At 37.0% G+C, this 21,764-nt stretch overlaps 1 long non-coding RNA gene across 2 annotated transcripts; it reads right to left on the reverse strand.

The window, feature by feature from the left end:
• Positions 1-4,085: 4,085 nt before the first annotated feature.
• Positions 4,086-20,406, reverse strand: LOC138311322 (uncharacterized). Of its 2 annotated transcripts, XR_011206581.1 has the most exons (5): positions 19,872-20,406; positions 18,293-18,414; positions 14,179-14,339; positions 7,573-9,874; positions 4,086-4,152 (listed from the first exon to the last, which is right to left on the reverse strand). It is a non-coding gene; the product is annotated as an uncharacterized lncRNA (long non-coding RNA). The 2 variants fall into 2 exon arrangements; XR_011206580.1 differs by lacking the exon at positions 4,086-4,152 and having other exon boundaries at positions 4,176-9,874; positions 19,872-20,360.
• Positions 20,407-21,764: the final 1,358 nt, after the last annotated feature.

Genomic DNA, 21,764 nt, shown 5'->3' on the forward strand with positions numbered 1-21,764 from the left:
GTTCTTGAGAAGAAGTCGTTTAAAGATTTTAGCCTTTTTGACCCTCGTGACCTTGAATGAAGGTCAAGGTCATTTATTTGAACAAACTTGGTAGCCCTTCATCCCAGCATGCCACAGGCCTAATATCAGGTCTCTAGGCCTCTTAGTTATTCACAAGAAGTTGTTTAAAGGATTTTAGCCTATTTGACCCCTGTGACCTTGAATGAAGGTCAAGGTCATTTATTTGAACAAACTTGGTAGCTCTTCATCCCAGCATCCTACAGGCCAAATATCAGTACCCTGGGCCTTCTGGTTCTTAAGAAGAAGTTGTTTAAAGATTTTAGCCTTTTTGACCCTCGTGACCTTGAATGAAGGTCAAGGTCATTTATTTGAACAAACTTGGTAGCCCTTCATCCCAGCATGCCACAGGCCAGGTCTCTAGGCCTCTTAGTTATTCACAAGAAGTTGTTAAAATGGCCTATTTGACCCTGTGACCTTAAATATCAGGTATCCATTTGTCTTGATAGCCCTCATCCAAGTGCTACATGCCCAATATCAGACCTGGCCTTTAGTTTAAAGGATTTAAAATTTAGCCTATTTGACCCCTGTGACCTTGCATGAAGGTCAAGGTCATTTATTTGAACAAACTTGGTAGCCCTTCATCCCAGCATCCTACAGGCCAAATATCAGTACCCTGGGCCTTCTGGTTCTTGAGAAGAAGTCATTTAAATATTTTCAGCCTTTTTGACCCCGTGACCTTGAATGAAGGTTAAGGTCATTCATTTGAACAAACTTGGTAGCCCTTCATCCAAGCATGTCACAGGCCAAATATCAGTAGCCTGGGCCTTCTGGTTCTTGAGAAGAAGTCGTTTAAAGATTTTAGCCTTTTTGACCCTCGTGACCTTTGAAGGTCAAGGTCATTTATTTGAACAAACTTGGTAGCCCTTCATCCCAGCATGCCACAGGCCTAATATCAGGTCTCTAGGCCCTTAGTTATTCACAAGAAGTTGTTTAAAGGATTTTAGCCTATTTGACCCGTGACCTTGAATGAAGGTCAAGGTCATTTATTTGAACAAACTTGGTAGCCCTTCATCCCAGCATCCTACAGGCCAAATATCAGTACCCTGGGCCTTCTGGTTCTTGAGAAGAAGTTGTTTAAAGATTTTAGCCTTTTTGACCCCGTGACCTTGAATGAAGGTCAAGGTCATTTATTTGAACAAACTTGGTAGCCCTTCATCCCAGCATGCCACAGGCCTAATATCAGGTCTCTAGGCCTCTTAGTTATTCACAAGAAGTTGTTTAAAGGATTTTAGCCTATTTGACCCCTGTGACCTTGAATGAAGGTCAAGGTCATTTATTTGAACAAACTTGGCAGCCCTTCATCCCAGCATCCTACAGGCCAAATATCAGTACCCTGGGCCTTCTGGTTCTTGAGAAGAAGTTGTTTAAAGATTTTACCCTTTTTGACCCTCGTGACCTTGAATGAAGGTCAAGGTCATTTATTTGAACAAACTTGGTAGCCCTTCATCCCAGCATCCACAGGCCTAATATCAGGTCTCTAGGCCTCTTAATTATTCACAAGAAGTTGTTTTAAAGGATTTTAGCCTATTTGACCCCTGTGACCTTGAATGAAGGTCAAGGTCATTTATTTGAACAAACTTGGTAGCCCTTCATCCCAGCATCCTACAGGCCAAATATCAGTACCCTGGGCCTTCTGGTTCTTGAGAAGAAGTTGTTTAAAGATTTTAGCCTTTTTGACCCCTGTGACCTTGAATGAAGGTCAAGGTCATTTATTTGAACAAACTTGGTAGCCCTTCATCCCAGCAACCTACAGGCCAAATATGAGTACCCTGGGCCTTCCGGTTATTGAGAAGAAGTTGTTTGAATAAAAAGTTTACGCACGGCGCACGGCGGACGGCGCACGGCGCACGGCGCACGACGACGGACGGTGCATGATGACAATAGGTCATCCTGACCCTTCGGGTCAGATGACCTAACAAAGGCTATCCGCCAACCACAGTCAAAACCATTTATTTGAACAAACTGGACATGCTACAGGAAAAAATTGAATTAAAAACTCATTAAGTTACATAGGGAGCAATACTTAAGTTTGCACTTTTGTTTCGAGCGAGAAGTCGGGGCCAGACTTCATAGTGATTCACAATATGTTGTTTGCAGATTTTCGCCTGTTTGACCAATGTGACCGTGAATGAAGGTCAAGATAATTCATTTGAACAAATTTTGTAGTCCTTTATACCAAATATCAGTACATTGGGCCTTTTTGTTATTGAGAAGAAGTCGTTTGAATGAAAAGTTTACGGATGGTGGACGTGCACGACGGCCAATGATGCATGATGACAAAAGGTCATCCAAAAAATGCAAGTTACCCTTCAGGTCAGAGGGTCAGATGACCTAACAAGAGGCCCAGAGGGCCTGTATCGCTCACCTGGTTTGTAATGCCAAGTAATGTTCTGAATACAGGTTCATTGTTTCTTTTCTGAAGGAATTATAATATTATCCTCTAAATCCCCTATTGGGCCCCACCCCTCCTGCCCCCAGGGGGTCAGAGCCAAAATTTATACAAGTTCTGTTCCCCTTCCCCCAAGGATGTTTATGGCCAAGTTTGGTCACAAACCAAGCAAAACTCTAGGACAAGTAGCGATTTAAAGGATTTACCTCTATTTCCCCTATTGGACCCCACCTGTTCTGCCCCCCGGGGGCCAGAGCCAAAATTTATACAAGTTCTGTTCCCCTTCCAAAAAGGATGTTTGTGGCCAAATTTGGTTACATTCCATGCAGAACTCTATGACTAGTAGCGATTTAAAGGATTTACCTCTATTTCCCCTATTGGGCCCGCCCCTCCTGCCCCCGGGGGACCAGAGCCAAAATTTATACAATTTCTGTTCCCCTTCCCCCAAGGATGTTTGTGGCCAAATTTGGTTACATTCCATTCAGAACTCTATGACTAGTAGCGATTTAAAGGATTTATCTCTATTTCCCCTATTGGGCCCCGCCCCTCCTGCCCCCGGGGGACCAGAGCCAAAATTTATACAATTTCTGTTCCCCTTCCCCAAAGGATGTTTGTGGCCAAATTTGGTTACATTCCATTCAGAACTCTATGACTAGTAGCGATTTAAAGGATTTATCTCTATTTCCCCTATTGGGCCCCGCCCCTCTTGCCCCTGGGGGGTCAGAGCCAAAATTTATACAAGTTCTGTTCCCCTTCCCCCAAGGATGTTTGTGGCCAATTTTGGTTACATTCCATTCAGAACTCTATGACTAGTAGCGATTTAAAGGATTTACCTCTATTTCCCCTATTGGGCCCCGCCCCTCCTGCCCCCGGGGGACCAGAGCCAAAATTTTTACAATTTCTGTTCCCTTTCCCCAAAGGATGTTTGTGGCCAAATTTGGTTACATTCCATTCAGAACTCTATGACTAGTAGCGATTTAAAGGATTTATCTCTATTTCCCCTATTGGGCCCCGCCCCTCTTGCCCCTGGGGGATTAGAGCCAAAATTTATACAATTTCTGTTCCCATTCCCCCAAGGATGTTTGTGGCTAATTTTGGTTACAATTCATGCAGAACTCTAGGACAAGTAGCGTTTTAAAGGATTTACCTCTATTTCCCCTATTGGGCCCCGCCCCTCCTGCCCCCGGGGGGTCAGAGCCAAAATTCATACAAGTTCTGTTCCCCTTCCCCCAAGGATGTTTGTGGCCAAATTTGGTTACATTGCATTCAGAACTCTATGACTAGTAGCGTTTTAAAGGATTTACCTCTATTTCCCCTATTGGGGCCCGCCCCTCCTGCCCCCGGGGGACCAGAGCCAAAATTTATACAATTTCTGTTCCCCTTCCCCCAAGGATGTTTGTGGCCAAATTTGGTTTACATTCCATTCAGAACTCTATGACTAGTAGCGATTTAAAGGATTTATCTCTATTTCCCCTATTGGGCCCCGCCCCTCTTGCCCCTGGGGGATCAGAGCCAAAATTTATACAAGTTCTGTTCCCCTTCCCCCAAGGATGCTTGTGGCCAAATTTGGTTACAATCCATGCAGAACTCTATGACTAGTAGCGATTTCAAGGAAATGTTGACGGACAGACGGACACGGACGGACGACGGACGACGGACGCCGCGCCATGACATAAGCTCACCGGCCCTTCGGGCCAGGTGAGCTAAAAATGAAATCAAAGAGACATTAAATGAGCAACACCTTTTATTGAATACATGTAGAAATGAAATATACAATTTTATCAATAATTTTGTCATTACAATATTTCTTTCATAATTATAAGAGGCAATGTAATAAATTCTGACAAATTTATAATTCAATGAATTCTGACAAAACATTAATGTAACAAAATCTTGTGCCACAATTATGTTGCAAATTATGACAAAACAGTAATATTTACACAATCTGATTAAAACCATTAGTTCATGGCTTCAAAGCAGTCTCATTCCATTATCTTGTATCTAATGGTTCACCAAAGTCGATTAAAACTGTGCTTTTGATTGGCCTTGGTTCATTAATGCTTTATCAAATTTGCCATTGTCCATTTGGCATTCAACCCTCATAATTATATACTGAATGTTCTCGAATGCTATCTAGTGACATTAATAATTTATGACATCATAACTAGTACTAGAAGTTGGAAATTACAAAATCTTGATTGTCAGCTTATAGTTTGTTTGGATTTACACAGAAATAAAAAATTAGATAAAGTTCTGACCATTAAAGTTAAGAAAATTTGAAAGCATTGAAAGCGAGGCTGTGTGGAAATGTAACCACGGACATAGTGAGCCGGGAGGACGTTTTAGAATTTCCATACTTTAAATTAATTTCTTCGTACGCAGACAGATTTTGACGAGATATTTTATTTTTCCATTTCATAAGAAATTATACTGGATACATTCACACCATTTTTACCGACTTTAGCCATCCTTACCCGACTGTTCACTTTAAAGTCCCAATATCTGTATCTGTCTTATTTTTTTCATGATTTAGAAGAATGTTGGAAAAATATTGTTGTAAATCATGCAGAGACATGACTAAATCGAAGTCAAGATGAGCGATAATGATTCCGAAACTTTTGATAACAAGAGGCCCATGGGCCTTAACGTCATCTGACTTATGGCACAAAACAACAAAGTTACAGTATAAAGTAGTGGTTAATAATTAATATAAGCAATACAAGGAACTCCTTTGTTGAATATGTAAGTTTCTGAAATAGGTAAATGTCATTTGTTGAACAAACTTGGTAGCCCTTTGTCCATATATAGTTGTAACCCATTCAAGGATTAAGGAGGAGTAAGATTTTAAAGCCAAATTTCAGCAAAGCTACAATTTTGGACCCCCGCCGTTCCATCCTGATGTTTTCATGTTGTTTGCCATCTCTTGAAACCCATATAGATCAATTTTCGTTGAGATCACAGACCGAAATCTTAAAACAGGAAGTGGGCCATTTTGGAATACCAAAATCTCTACGAAAATGTTTGCATGTTGTTTGCCATCCTTTAAAACCCCTATAGACCCATTTTCAGCAAGATCGGAGAAAGAAACCTGAAAACATGAAGTGGGCCAGTGGCCTTCTTGGATTACCGAAATCTTTATATAAAATATGATTGTCCTTCCCTAATGATGTTTTACGCCAAATATGGAAAAAAAGCCACTCAAGGGTTAAGGAGGAGTAGGATTTTAAAGATAAATTTCATTGAAGTTCCCCCTTCTGAGCCCCATCCCTCTGTCCCCAGGGGTCACACCTAACTTGTTCATATAAAATATGATTGTCCTTCCCAAATGATGTTTCACACAAAATATAGATGAAATCCACTCAAGAGTTAAGGAGGAGAAGGATTTTAAAGCTTAAATTAAAAAAAATCCCCTTTTGGGGTCAGACCCCTCAGTCCCTAGGGGTTCAAGCAAGCTCATTTATAAAAGATATGATTGCCCTTTGCCCATGATATTTCACCCCATTTGGATGAAATCCACTCAAGGGTTTTGGAGGAGTAGGATTTTAAAACTAAAATTAGAAAATTTTCTACTTTTGGTGCCCAACTCCTCAGTCCCTAGGGGTCGGACCTATCTCATTTATATACAAGAGATCCCAGAGGGATATTGGCGCCCACCAAAGAATGATCTATATCTGACAAAGGAAAGATGGATCTTTTCTCTACTTTTTAAACTTTTTCAAACATACTACATATAAAATTTGAGACAGATCGCTTCAGTACCTTTTGAGAAATAGCGGTAACAAACTTCAACTATCAAAATCCAAGATGACTCCTTGGCGGCCATCTTGTTGATCAATCGGTCCCAAATCACAATATGCACAACTAGGGCCCTAGGGGAACCTACATATGAATTTTGAGACAGATCCCTTCAGTACTTTCTGAGAAATAGCGATAACAAACTTTGAATAACAAAATCCAAGATGGCTGCCTGGCAGGCATCTTGTTGACCGATCGGTCCCAAAATGCAATATACACAACTAGGGCCCTAGGGGAACCTACATATCAAATTTGAGAAAGATCCCTTCAGTACAATCTGAGAAATAGCCATAACAAACTTTAACTATCAAAATCCAAGATGGCGGCCTGGCGGCCATCTTGTTCACCATTTGGTCCAAAAATGCAATATGCACAACAAGGGCCCTAGGGGAACCTACATATTAAATTTGAGAAAGATCCCTTCAGCACTTTATGAGAAATGGGGATATCAAACCTTAACTATCAAAATCCAAGATGGCCGCCTGGCGGCCATCTTGTTTTTCCTATCAGCCTCAAAATCTGTATGGCACAAATAGGGACCAAGGGTAACTTCCATGTGAAGTTTGAACAAAATTCCTTCAGTAGTTCTCAAGAAATATCGATAACAAACTTCAACTGCCAAAATCAAAGATGGCTGCCTGGCCGCCATCTTGTTTTTCCGATCACCCTCAAAATCTGTATGGCACAACTATGGACCAAGGGTAACCTCCATGTGAAGTTTGAACAAAATCCCTACTGCAGTTCTCAAGAAATATCGATAACAAACTTCAACTACCAAAATCAAAGATGGCTGCCTGGCGGCCATCTTGTTTTTCCGATCAGCCTCAAAATCTGTATGGCACAACTAGGGACCAAGGGTAACCTCAATGTGAAGTTTGAACAAAATCCCTTCAGTAGTTCTCAAGAAATATCAATAACAAACTTCAACTGCCAAAATCAAAGATGGCTGCCTGGCGGCCATCTTGTTTTTCCGATCAGCCTCAAAATCTGTATGGCACAAATATGGACCAAGGGGACCCTCCATGTGAAGTTTGAACAAAATCCCTGCAGCAGTTTTTAAGAAATAGTGATAACAAGCATTGTTTACGGACGGACGGCGGACGACAGACGACGGACGGCGGACCACGGACGACGGACCACGGACGCAGGGCGATTTGAATAGCCCTCCATCTGATGATGGTGGGCTAAAAATATGATTGTCCTTCCCCAATGATGTTTCACACCAAATATGGATGTAATCCACTCAAGGGTTAAGGAGGAGTAGGCTTTTGTATACGACGGACAAAACATGATGACAATAGGGTCATCCTGACCTTCAGTCAGATGACCTAAAAATCAACTTAATATTGAATATTGCTAGGTGGGTCCCATGTAGTTAAACAGACTGAAGTTAGCAGACACTGTAACGTCGTTGCCGAGGACGTCATGTGACTATCGTAACTACGTAACATCTGTCTAAACTCTTCCGAGAACGGGTCATGAACTCTCTGATTTCCGTTCGGCAATAATCGTAACTTCTATGGCGACCAGTTTAAAACGAAGGCATGTTTACAAGTATCGACTTTTAACAACTGCCGTACCAAAGCTATTAAGAAATCATTATAAATATTCTTTGATATATTATAATTTCAAATACATCTACAAATACTAACTTGAATTTTTGTTGATAGTTAAGTATAGTGTGGCTTTAATAGAATTTCCCCTATTGGGCACAGCCTCTTCAAGTTTGCAAGATATATACACAACTGTCATGTGCATGACAATGTCAAAATGAACTCAATATCTAGGCTTTTGTAAAGTCGAATACAGTAAAACAAATGCTCCTTGTACCTATGACATACTAATTTAGTGGCAGCAATATATTCCTAACCTTTTTTTTTAAAAATGAAATGTACATTTTTTTCGCATATTTTGCCAAAATTCGCGAGCTAAAAAACCAAAATTTACAAGTCAACAGTAATACATATTAAGTGGCAAAGAAGCATACACACATTTTATCTTCTTAGTTATGTTCAAGATATATAGTATGAAAGGAATACAAATATCACTAGTTTAAATAGGTGATATGACCTTAATAGAGACATTTCATTTCAGCAATCGTTACATGAAAAGACCTTTAAACTCGAAGCAATGCTAACAATTGCATACTTGCTCCACGGTCCATACCAAATATTGATACCCTACTCAACTTTATCCTTCGATAAAACCACCAGAAAGATACTTTAATCCGTAAGTAAATTAAATTGGAAAAAAGTTTATGCTTTATTGTAATAGGATGGAAAAACATACATACATGTATATGTATATACAAGTTTAGTAAAAAAAAGTCTGGTGTTGTTACCTTTTACAGTTTTTGCACTGGTTAAAACCCTGAAATATTTTTAACTATCGTTTTTAAGGCTTAATCAATTACATTAATTCTATAAAATCTCATAATCATGAAATGAAAACACCATTTACACAACTACAACTTATATATGGTGTGAAAAATCAACAATAAAAAATCTAGCAAATCTGCCATTTTATCACATCCTCAAATCATGCATATGGCCTCATTTCTTGATATACATTTTAGTTTATACAATGATGTCACATTGATTTCACCTTATTGTTGTAGCTGTAGTAGATTTATTTGTACAAAAAATGTGTACATGTCAAAAACGTTCTGTTTGCAAATCTACTGAATCCTTACACCAATTAACATTCCTTTGTTCTGTGATTTTTCATTACAGCGTATTATGTCTAAATATATCAACCAATCATAATACACAGAAGGAATCCCCGACAAAAGAAAGGTCTATATTACCAACGTTGGGGGTTTGATGTGCGCCAATGATATCATTTCCAATTATTTTTTGTCATTTGAAGACTGAAATGTACAATATGTACGCTGTACTCACACCCGAGCCAAAGTCACAAAAGTTAAACAAAATGCAATACATAACCACAGAAGTGTTGATGAAATTGGTTTTTGGACAGGAGCATACACCTAATAAAGTAAACATACTACTGTAAGTAACACTTCACACACATTTCACTACCATGGTCTTTTTTGGCATATCACAGTAAAACCATATATTTCCTATATATATGTGCAAATTTTAATGTTCTCTTAAACTGATTTGTCCCTTTAATACTAAAACGTTGGAACCTTGTACATGAATACAGTATATCATTTTAACTATATAGCTTCATTTGACTTAGTAATGATTAATTACAGAAGGAAGGAATTTTAATTGGTTTCTGGATTCTGTAGATTTTCACTAACAACACTCTTTGACATATACAAATGTTATGTACAAATAACTCTACTACTTATATAACAATAGGATTTTGACACATAATTTCTCGGTACTTATTTTGTTGTCGAAAAACGTGCTACATGTACAACTAACATAACATAATGGTATCAGTCTATTTTCCGATAATGTTATTTCCTGCATGGCACAGTTTGGTTATATGCAATAGTGACAAGTAAAAACATCACATCGGTTAAGTTACTGGATGTCAGGCCAATAATGCCAGTTTTCAAATGCTTTTTTTACAGGAGCTTTTTTCTGCAAAGTCTTGTGTCACACATGGTTCATTGCATTCTTCTGTCACACATGGTTCATTTCATGTCAAAGCGTTCTGGAAAATAAATTAACTTATATAATAAGATGAGACTCTAACAGAACTAACTTCTTTAAAAAAAATATCTGGTCTAAAAATGAATGTAGACAAAACTGAAATAATTTGGATTCGTAGTATGAAATACAGTAACGAAAGGATGCTTCCGGAATTCAATTTTAATTGGGGAAAAACTAAATTTACGCTACTTGGTATTGACTTTGATATAAATCTGGATGATATACCAAAGCTAAATTTTGACAAAAAAATTGTTAAACTGAAAAGTCTGATCAGCACCTGGAAAAAAGGAAACTGACTCCTATTGGTAAAGTCCATATCATAAAATCACTAATGGTTTCTCAATTTAACCACTTATTCATATCTCTTCCCAACCCAAGTGAAAAGGTTATAAAAGAAATAAATACAATTTTATTTGAATTTTTATGGGATAGTAAAACAGACAAAGTTAAAAGAGCCAATATCGTTCAAGAATATTTTAATGGTGGCTTGAAAATGGTAAATTTAAATGCTTTTATTAATTCCCTTAAATTAGGTTGGATCTGGAGATTATTCACCTGCGAAGGGAAATGGAAATCTATTTTAAAGGAACACATTGATTTTGATTTACTATTAAATGTTGGTGGTGAATATATTTTAAAATGTATTAACCTTTGTACAAATGATTTTTGGAAAGATACTTTTAAAGCCTGGTATAAATAGAACAGTTCCAAAGAAGTTAAAGATTTACAAAATAAATCCTTCTTAACAGAAAGTATCTGGGATAACAAAAATATAATTGTTGATGGTAAACCTGTTTTCTACAGGGCTTGGTATAGATTAGGAGTTCACACAATTGCTGATCTTCTGAAATATCAAATTAACATAATTTTTTACTCTTTTGAAGAATTTTTACAAAAATATGATAATTTACACACCAACTTCCTTCAATTTCAAGGACTAATATCTGCTGTTCGTAAACGTCTGCCTAACCCTCAGCCGCAAAACCTATTACCACTTATACGTCCATATGTTCCCCTAAATATACGGATTTTCTTTTCAAATATGAAAAATGCAAAATTTCTATATGCTATTCTTAATAAGTCAGAAACTGAACCTACAGGTAAGCTGAAATGGCAAGAAGAATTTTTATTAGATGAAGAAGAGTGGAAGCATATTTATAACATTCCTTTTAAATATTCTGACAACCAATTCAAATTATTTAAGTATAGTATAGTAGCTAGCCCTATGTGTACTTTCTGTAATTCAGAGAGAGAAACAATGATTAATTTAATGTGGGAATATCGAGAAGTACAAAATCTATTGCAAAACTTTGAAACTCTTTTAGATGCTCTTTATATTCCTTTTTCAATTAACAAACAATCTTTTCTTCTTGGTCTTACAACTAACAACATTAATGCATCAGTCGATAATGTTATACTTTTAATCATTAAGCAATACATTTACAGAACAAGGTGTTTTCATAAAACCTTAAATATAAACACATTGGCAAAAAATATAAAAACAAATGTCTATTCATAGACATATTTTTGTACCATAAAGATTCACACATAATTGATTCCCATTTACAAATATGTTAATTAGTCCTAATTTGATTGGCCATAGGTCACTGACCGCTGTAAGCCCCATAGTAGATTTAAACGTCTTCTGATTGGTCAAGCCCCTGATTTAGCCCTTGTAAGACAAAGGGAGTCCCCACTATAGAGCCCCATCCATACAGCTTCAGACGCCATCTTTGAAAATTGGGAATATTTCTAAAAATGTCAGCATTTACATACTGTTTTAGAAGGTAGAAGAAATTTAAAACATCCCTCCAACCAACCCCGTCCTTCCAACCTTTATGTGTGAATTTATGGTTGTTTTTATTCTTATTAATATATCTTTGTATCATGCATATTGTAATCCTCATCCTTTGTTTTCGTTTAGGTTACATGTTTGTTGCGTTATTTTCGCTCACCTTCGCTAAAAATTTTCAAGAAATTTAAAATCATATTTCCTTATAAAATAAATCTATTAAAATAAACGGCTTCCCCTCTTTATCAGGGGTATGCCAAGATTTAAGAGCCATCCTATTGTTTAGTCTTTATTTCATGAAAATTTTGAGCAAATAAAGTTCGAGGTATGGACCAAGAAGCCTTGCTGATTTGAATGTAAACATGTATATAACTTTAATCTTTAGCAGGACAAAAAGAATATTATAATATTCACAGACACATATCAAATGGTCAAAATGATTTTTTGAAAGCAAAATTTATAAAAAGTTGGAGTAAGTGGACACCGTTTATACAATTTGATATATGAACTCTTTTTACGAAAAAAAAATAAGAACCAAGGATAAATTCTCTACCATTAGATAAAAAATACATCTATTCCACATCTCGACTCTATCCTCCTATACAACTTTTTCCTCTCTAACCTATCTTTCTTAACCTCTTATAAATGTCATGTATGTCTGAACGAATGTGGGTGTATGGAAACCTTTGAATGTATATAATAATTTAAGTAAACTCTTTGGTATATGTGTGAGGGTGTGTGATTGTGTGTGTAAAAGTATAAATGTGAATGTCATGTAAAATTGATACAAATGAAATACTTTTGTTTTTGTATTTATGATGTTAAATTAATTGTCTTTGTCTGTATTGTCTGTAAAAATGAAAATGATTTCAAAAATAAAAAAATTATAAAAATAATAATAATAAAGTATTGATTATAACGAGAACCATTACAGATACCCCCCCCCCCCCCCCCCCCACGAAAGGCATGTTGTTCAGCATTCCCTTAGTCCCTATGTATCAATTTTCAACAAAATAGGAAATATTGACAATGTGAGGTCCTAAAAATTTGTGATTCTATGGTGGCCTACATCTTCCCATGACTGCCTTACAGTAACTGCAGTAATGGAAAGGCCGTCTTCTGATTGGTCCAAAGGAACATTATTCAATGAATAGGGAAGTTATCATTATACATTGTATGGTGGCAAGTTCCCTGAATGAAGCCGAGAAAATGGTCAACACGGTATAAATATGGAGTTAAAGTTATGGGATAAATATGTTACCCAACAGGTGACTGTTGTTTATCATGTTTATCTAAACTCTCGTTAGTCAATTTTCAAATTTGTAAAAGACACTCGCTAAAGCTTCTGTCTTTTCAAAATTTTAAAATTAACTAACTCGAGTTTGATAAACAACAGTCACGTGTTGGGGAACCTCTATATTGCAATTTTTTTTTATTCTGAAATAATATAAAGCTCAAACATTTCAATGATGGTAAAAGTGTAAAGTAAGTAACTTGTGTTACTGAAAGATAATATATATACTAATGAATCTGATCCTGTTTTTGAGAAATTAAAATTACCATGCGTTGGAGGTGAAGAATCTTTAATTCTCCTTTTGTATATATTAGTATGTTTGCTTGTTGTTTTTGTATCTTTAACAGCTTCCAGGTACTTAAGGATTATTCTCAGTATACGTATCTTTTGGGCTTATGAAGTCATAGACAAACAAGAGGCCCAAAGTGTCTGTATCACTCACCTGGTTTAATTTCTAAGGCCAAGTAATGTTCTGAATACAGGATCATTGTTTCTTTTCTGAAGGAATTCAAAGATTTACCTCTAATTTCCCAAAGGGCCCCACTCTTTCTCCTCAAAACAACATTGGTAAAGTACAATTTACTGTTGTTTAATCCCAACATCAGGTGATTATTACGATATCATTTGATGTGAGTTTCGTGATGTCATAATCACCAGAAGGTAGGACTAATCGATGGTAAATTGTACTTTACCCACCTCATTTTGGGATCTTGAAACCCCTGTATTGGAAGAACTCTAGGTACCAAGAGAATCAATATATAAAATTTCAGAGAGAAACTTTCAGTAATTTTTCCAGAAATATTAACAACAAACTTCAATTGTCAAAATCCATGATAGCTACTGTTGTACATCTTGTAGAAAGATCAGTCCAAAACGCAATATGCACATCTAGGATACTACACATGAAATTTGAAACTTTAGTACTTTCAGACAAATAGCGGAAACCTTCTTAAAATATTGTAATCCAAAATGACTCCTTATCAGCCATCTTGTTGACTAATCTGTGCCAAAATGCAATATACACAAATAGGGCCCAAAGGAAGCCTACATATGAAATTTGAGACAGATCCTTTCAATACTTTCTGAGAAGTAGCAATAACAAATTTCTAAGTTGGCTGCCTCTTGTTGACTGACTGGTTCCAAAATGCAATATGCAGAACATGGGTGATGTGGGAAGTTACTTATCCCAAATGTGAGAATAATGATTAGACTTTATTACCTGATCACATAATTTCTTAAAAGCTGTTCTTCAGATCCCTCAAAGAGTCTGGTTTGTCATTTCTGGAGATCCAAGCAAAAAGTTTAGAAATATCAGCAGTGTTGACATGTGATATAATATGGGTATCTGGGAGACTTCCTTGTTGTCTTCAAAGAGGCTGACTGAAATAACAAGGAAACAATACACATTGTGCAATAAGGTTTTTGAATTTCATTGTCAAACTCAAAATTATAAATAACCCTTTTCATATTAGTCACAAAATAAAAAGAGAACCATGGGCCTTAACATACAAATCAGGTTTGATACAGAAATTCACATAGATATGCTTAGACTAGTTGGCTCCATGCACCAATCAGCCCCATTTGATGTCATTGAGGACTAATATGAGCACAATAACGTTTTGTAAAATAATAAAGAGAAAAATGAAAAATTTTATTATCTAGAGAACCACTATAACTGGTTGCATTGACTTGACTTCTCACACTATGAAGAGTACTTTCCATCACATCTGTGAGTTGAGGTGATTCTTGTTATTTAAGTCATTTTGTCATTTTTTGTTCGCCCATTAATCCCCTGGGGTTATTTTGGTCCAGTTTGACTATATGTTAAATTTCATTTTACCATGTTCGACATATTTCCTATGGAAATTGAACAAATCATGCATATTGATATGCTTTCCCTATTATAATAAATAATATCCACAGAGAATAAAATAGTTGAGAGATCCCAGGACCATAAAATCCACATTTTTTGTAAAGGACCTTAGCTTATAGACCAGTCAATTTTTAAACAGTATTGAATTTCATCACATCTGTGAGTTCATAAGAAGAGTTTTGAAAGTTTAGTCAATTTTATCCCCTTTGGCCCATCTCACAGCTCCATGGGGGTTTGAACCAACTACAGTAATTCAAAATATTGATTGGCTTTTTCTTTATAGAAGGTTTTAGTGAAGTTTAGTGATTGTGCCTCAGTACCTTTGGAGGAGAAGTCGAAACTGTAAATTGTTTACAGACACACAACGGACAACGGATGACCACAAACAAAAGTGATTGTCGACTCAGGCCTACCAATTGCAAGGGTTGCAATATCTTTGACCACTTGACAGATCCATGTTTGATTCTTTTTCTCCCATACTAAGTAGACAAGAGGCCCATGGGCCTTAACGGTCATCTGACTCATGGCACAAAACAACAAAATCACAGTACAAAGTAATGGTTAACGATTAATATAAACAATACAAGGAACTCATTAGTTGAATATGTAAGTTTCTGAAATAGGTAAATGTCATTTGTTGAACAAACTTGGTAGCCCTTCATCCATTTATGGTTGTTACCCATTCAAGGATTAATATAAGGAGGAGTAAGATTTTAAAGCCAAATTTCAGTAAAGCTCCCATTTTGGACCTCCATCATACTATCCCCATGGGTCTTACCTCGTTCCTTTATAAAATATGATTGTCCTCACCTAAAGTTCCCCCTTCTGAATCAATTAAAACCACTATAGACCAATTTTCATTGGGATCGGAGACTGAAAACAGGAAGTGGGCCAGCGGCCATCTTGGAATACCAAAATCTTGATAAAAATGTTTGCATGTTGTTCGGCATCAATTAAAACCCCTATAGACCAATTTTCATAAGAGATCGGAGACTGAAACCTTAAAACAAGGAGTGGGCCAGCGGCCATCTTAGAATACCAAAATCTTTACGAAAATGTTTGCATGTTGTTCGGCATCAATTAAAACCCCTATAGACCAATTTTCATTGAGATCGGAGACCGAAACCCGGAAAACAGGAAGTGGGCCAGCTAAAATTAAGAAAATTTGCCCTTTTGGGGCCCCACCCCTCAGCCCCTAGGGGTCGGACCAGACTCATTTATACAAAATAGAATTTTGTTTCCCAAATGATGTTTCACACCAAATATGGATAAAATTCATCCAAGGATGAAGGAGGAATAGGATTTTAAAGCTAAAATGAAGAAAATCTGCCCTTTTGGGGCCCCACCTGTCAGCCACTAGGGGTCGGACCAAGCTCCAAATATGGATGAAATCCATCCAAGGATGGAGGAGGAGTAGGATCTTAAAGCTAAAATTAAGAAGAAAATTTGCCCTTTTGGGGCCCCAACCCTAAGCCCCTAGGGGTCGGACCAGGCTCATTTATATAAAATATGATTGTCCGTCCACAAAGATGTTTTAAACCAAATATTGATGAAATCCATCGAAGGATGAAGGAGGAGTAGGTTTTTAAAGCCAAAATTAAGAAAATTTGCCCTTTTGGAGCCCCACCCCTCAGCCCCTAGGGGTCGGACTGGGCTCATTTAAATAAAATATGATTGTCCTTGGCCAATGATGTTTCAAACAAAATTTGGTTGAAATCCGCTTAGCGGTTAAGGAAGAATAGCGTTTTAAAGGGAAAAGTTTACGCACGACAGACGGCGGACGACGACGGACGAATCACGATGACTATAGGTCATCCTGACCCTTTGGGTCAGATGACCTAATAAAATATGAAATTTTCATGGCTTTCTAGCTTTTTCATTACGCCATTTTAACAGGAATGTCTTTTAGGTATCAAAATATATGACATCATCGACAATGCACATCGCATGCATTGATGACGTCACGTAATTGTCTAGTTATCTTCTTCCAATCAACCATGGGATATCCTTGTGATTTATGCATGGGAGAAATATTTATTCATTATAGATGCAAAATCTCTTGACATTCATACTCCCATAATAGCCAACTGAATACAGTCCGATACTCATACAATCCTGAAAGTTCACAAACTGTTTCAGATTTTGAATTCAAAGCATTCAAATGTGTCTTCAGTGGTGAATGAGCTAAAAGTCACTTAAGCATTGAACATCTAGCGCTTCATGTTGAATTTGCCTTTGGCCAGTTTCCATTCATATTGGCTATGAACGCCAACTGAAAGACGTTAAATGCTTATATGTACATTTGGTTACAATTTTATGATGAAATCCCAAGGAATTTTGCATCTTTAATGAAATAATCATTGGTTATTGTCATGGATGGAACAGTCATTTGAACTGCCGCCTTCCATGATCGCTGGCACGGCAATTGTGACGTCACAATGATAATGACGTCATGATTAGCGCTTGAAGTTCATTGTCTATACATGACTGCCAACTGCGTTTGGTAAGGTTACATAGTGGGACTGCAGTGAAAATGTAAATATATGGTAATGAACTTCACTTATCTGACTAAACACTGTACTGTATATTTGTACACAGTGATATGGACATATTTTAACTTTAATTTGCATTAAGAAGGTCCTCCCCTCAGAGTCAGTAGCTTGACCAGTAACTAGCTTAGGCCTATAGAGCATAGTGTGCCTCAGAAGGAATCAAACCTGTGACCTCCGCCAGGCGTACTGGTTGTTTCTCTACTGACTGAGCTAAAGGAAATTTCCTCCTAGTGAAAAGCTAAAAAGCAACTCTAACCTGTATCTCTACATGCCTATTTACATTTAAAACGTGTTACACTACTTAACAATTTCCCCTTTGAAATGTGTTCACCCTAAAACACACACCAATCCAGGTTATCTCTCTCTTCTTACATCCAATTTGAGTGTTCTACAGCACCCCATGTAACAATGCCAGTTGGGATCAAACCCTGAGCTTAACGGTGGTCTGCTACACTACTAGAACGAAATAGTACCCGGCCTAATATACCTTTTGGTCAGGTACAAAATGGTGCCTATGTGCCCTAGTGGAGCACTGTCTGACAATCAATTGGGCAATTTCCTATACATTTTGTATAGATTTCCAATTATTTTATGTGTATATATATATATGCACATGTATTAGTTTTGTACAAAACAAGCATATTGATCATGATTTAATGATATCTACATAACTGATTACAAGATGTCATGTTCACAATTTGTAGACTTGCTGTATGATTTTCCTTTATAACATGTGAACCAAATGATGTCTGGCTGTGAACTTGATATATGTACACTATAACTAAATCTACTACTAGCCTTGGGTACTTAAGAAAGAACCTGTATTGGTATGTGTACATAGATGAACAATGAAACAACTGATGTGCCCTTCAGTCATGTTAAAATAAATTAATATAAATTTAACATACCCTGCCTTCACTTTAATTTGTTCATGTGACGAAGATAGGCCAGAAACTATCCATCCATCGTCCAGAACTCCATGTGCATACATTGTTGTCTAAAATATATTATTGCAGACAGTGGGTAAGTCCTGTAAGTAAAGAATTAAAAACAAGTGCTCATGTTCAATCCATATATAAAGGAGAATTCGAAGAAATAGAACTGCCTCCAACACATAGATTTTAAGTTTGATTAAATAAAAATAAATGGACAATTTAGTAAGGCTAACTCTGTTATAATAATTACAAGGTTCTACAAAGCAAAATTCAGTAAATCACGGATATAAGGAACTTCTATGGACCAATTAAATATTTCTGTTGTAATTATAAGCATAGTTCGCTATTCTATTACAGACAACAATGAATTTGCTATAAGTGTGTTCATTACATGTTTTACTGTGTGACCAAACCTAATGTTGTACATTTTTTATTGACCTAATTTCAATTAATACTGTGAATATTCCAAAATGTATATCTATAGGTTTATTAATTAACCACTTTCATATTGGTAACAATACAAATATGCACAGATCCCTTCAGTACTTTTAAGAAATAGCGGTCACATACTTCAATTATCAAAATTCAAGATGACGGCCTATCGGCCATCTTGTTCATCGATCAGTCCCAAAATGCAATATGCACAACTAGGGCCTTAGGGGAACCTGTACATGAAATTTTAGACAGATCCCTTCAGTGCTTTCTGAGAAATAGTGGTAGCAAACTTAAACTACCGAAATTCAAGATGGCGGTCTGTCGGACATCTTGTTCACATATAGGTCCAAAAATGCAATATTCACAATGCAACTAGGGCCCTTGGAGAACCAACATAAGAAATTTGAGACAGATTCCTTCAGTACTTTCTGAGAAATAGCAGTAACAAAACTTTAACTACCAAAATCCAAGATGGCGGCCAGTTGGCCATCTTGGTAACTGATCGTTCCCAAAATGTAATATGCACATCTAGGGCCATAGGGGAACCTACATGTAAATTTAGAGACATATCCCTTCAGTACTTTCTGAGAAATAGCGGTAACAAACTTTCACAATCAAAATCCAAGATGGTTGCCTGGCAGCCATCATGTTGACCAATCATTTCTAAAATGCATTATGCACAACGAGGGACCTAGAGAAACATACATATGAAATTTGAGACAGATCCCTTCAGTACTTTCTGAGAAATAGCAGTAACAAGAATTGTTAACGGACGGACAAAAGGACGACGGACCACGGATCCCCGGACGAAAGGCAATTTGAATGATGATGGTGGGCTAAAAATGTAACAAATGGGACGCTAGGTTTAAAAGGAAACCAAAATGTAAGTTGTGGACGAAATTAATCTCACAAAAGGTCATCCATACATTTATTCTTTCTGTACTCATGGCACATGAATCTGTCACTGTAAACTTGCAAATGCTTTTCATCCCTTGAGATGCATTGGTGAATATGACAAATACCCTGATACAGATGCAGTGATCTTTTTAGCATTTATTCTTTCAGCAAGTGTTTATTTATATACTGTGTGTGTATGTGTATATATCCAGAGGCTTACACAATTAATAGTTGGGTGGCCATCGCTCTACTTGTCGCAGCGGAATTGCCAGGAAAAGTACTAAGCATCCTGTGCCAGAGTTACTTTGCCTGTGCACTGTAATAATGCTCCAGCGTACTCCACACTGTGCCAGCTTCTTCCTCGTTCCTTCACGCTTAGTTTCTATGACGGCGGCAATTCTGTCACCACAAGTGAAATGTGGACCTTTGACACTGAAAATATAAATATGAAACAGTTACCTATGTAATATAAGCTTTCGTTCTTGCTCTTCGATCAATTCCATTGGCTTTAACTGGAAATAAGAGAAAACTAGCAACTACAGGCCTAAGCCTTTATGTAATAAACATTACCCTAAATAATCCAGTCTTATATATATGGATGATACAGACTTGATGTGAAATGTATAAGATACGCATAATTTGATATGCATAATTACATGATAAGAATTATTGGTGTAATCTAATCGATCATATTAAAGCCTTGAAATGACTGAGATTTATGCACATGTAAACTATACACACATAATATAGATTACAATATGATATATATCATAGCTAAATATAGATATATGTTTGTTTGTTTGTTTGAGTTTTACGGCCCATGATCCAGACTGAATATAAACAATGATTAGGTACTCTACAGGCCCTTACTGGTCAGCGACCATTTCTCGACAAGTACCAATTCTCTCCATCGCATCTGTATGATCTGTACGATTAGCCTGTCATGCAAATTTACATTGATAAATTAATACGAGTGTAACAAAATATTGGACTATCGATATATTGTGATTGTCTATTCGATTAATCAATGGAAAATTCAACAAGTCGATAACAATAGCTGAAAGTGTGCTAATAAGCTTTCAATAGTTTTAATAGTCAGATATTTTCATGTAGCTAGATGAACTCAGAGATTTGGTAGTCTTCCAGTAACAGGTTAACAGTGTAACAATCACGATAAAATGCATACAATCAAACAGGAAACACGGTTGCCGATACTGCTCTCAATCATGATCTATCGCAATAGTGCTTTCCCCAATAGCATTATATTGCAATCGTTAAAATTATAGGCGATAGTAGTCACTCCCATAAATTAACAGGTTCCATCTGAGTAACAGTTTTGCAATTGAGTAACATGCTGATGTAACCCTGTGAATACTATCTGCAATATACCGCTCGACTAGAGAGTACTTCTCTTTAGCTCAATCTGTTGAGCATCAGACTAGTAACCCTGAGGTCCCGAGTTCAAATCGTGGCAGAGGCATTGGCCGTCAGCTGGCCTTGGCATATGGTTACATACAGAGATGGGGAAAGAGTGTATTGTAACGGGTTGTACAAATGTGTTTTCATATCTGGGTAACTGTTACTCAAATGCAGGATTATATCCATATGCATATGCAGGATTGTGCCCAACCTGAGAAAAGTAATCTTCTAATAGAAGACACTCTAGATCTTCTTCTGTGGCTTTCACGACGCCGTCAATATAATGACGATTAAGTCGAGGTTGATATCAAGGCGTGCAAGACTGTGAATGAAATTAATTGGCGATTTTTTTATTAATAAAGATAAAAGATCTGTGCAAAACCAAGGATGCACGAGAACTTCAATGGTTACTTGAGAAATGATGTGCCTTGAAGTCCTTGAGTGTGGTGCAGTGTACCATGCTATTTCCACTAAAAAAATCTGCAAATTTGTGTGCACGTATTGACAAGAAGGTCTACACATGCGATGACGAGAATGGAAATACAGTTGCTAGTAGACTAAAGGTTACACCCTTTTGCACACGGAGTGCACAAGGTTTAGACTACAGGTAGACACGGAGTGCACAAGATTTGGACTACAGGTAGACACAGAGTGCACAAGATTTAGACTACAGGTAGACATGGAGTGCACTACG

This window comes from Argopecten irradians, unplaced genomic scaffold, assembly GCF_041381155.1.
Source record: "Argopecten irradians isolate NY unplaced genomic scaffold, Ai_NY scaffold_0017, whole genome shotgun sequence".
Taxonomy (NCBI): domain Eukaryota; kingdom Metazoa; phylum Mollusca; class Bivalvia; order Pectinida; family Pectinidae; genus Argopecten; species Argopecten irradians.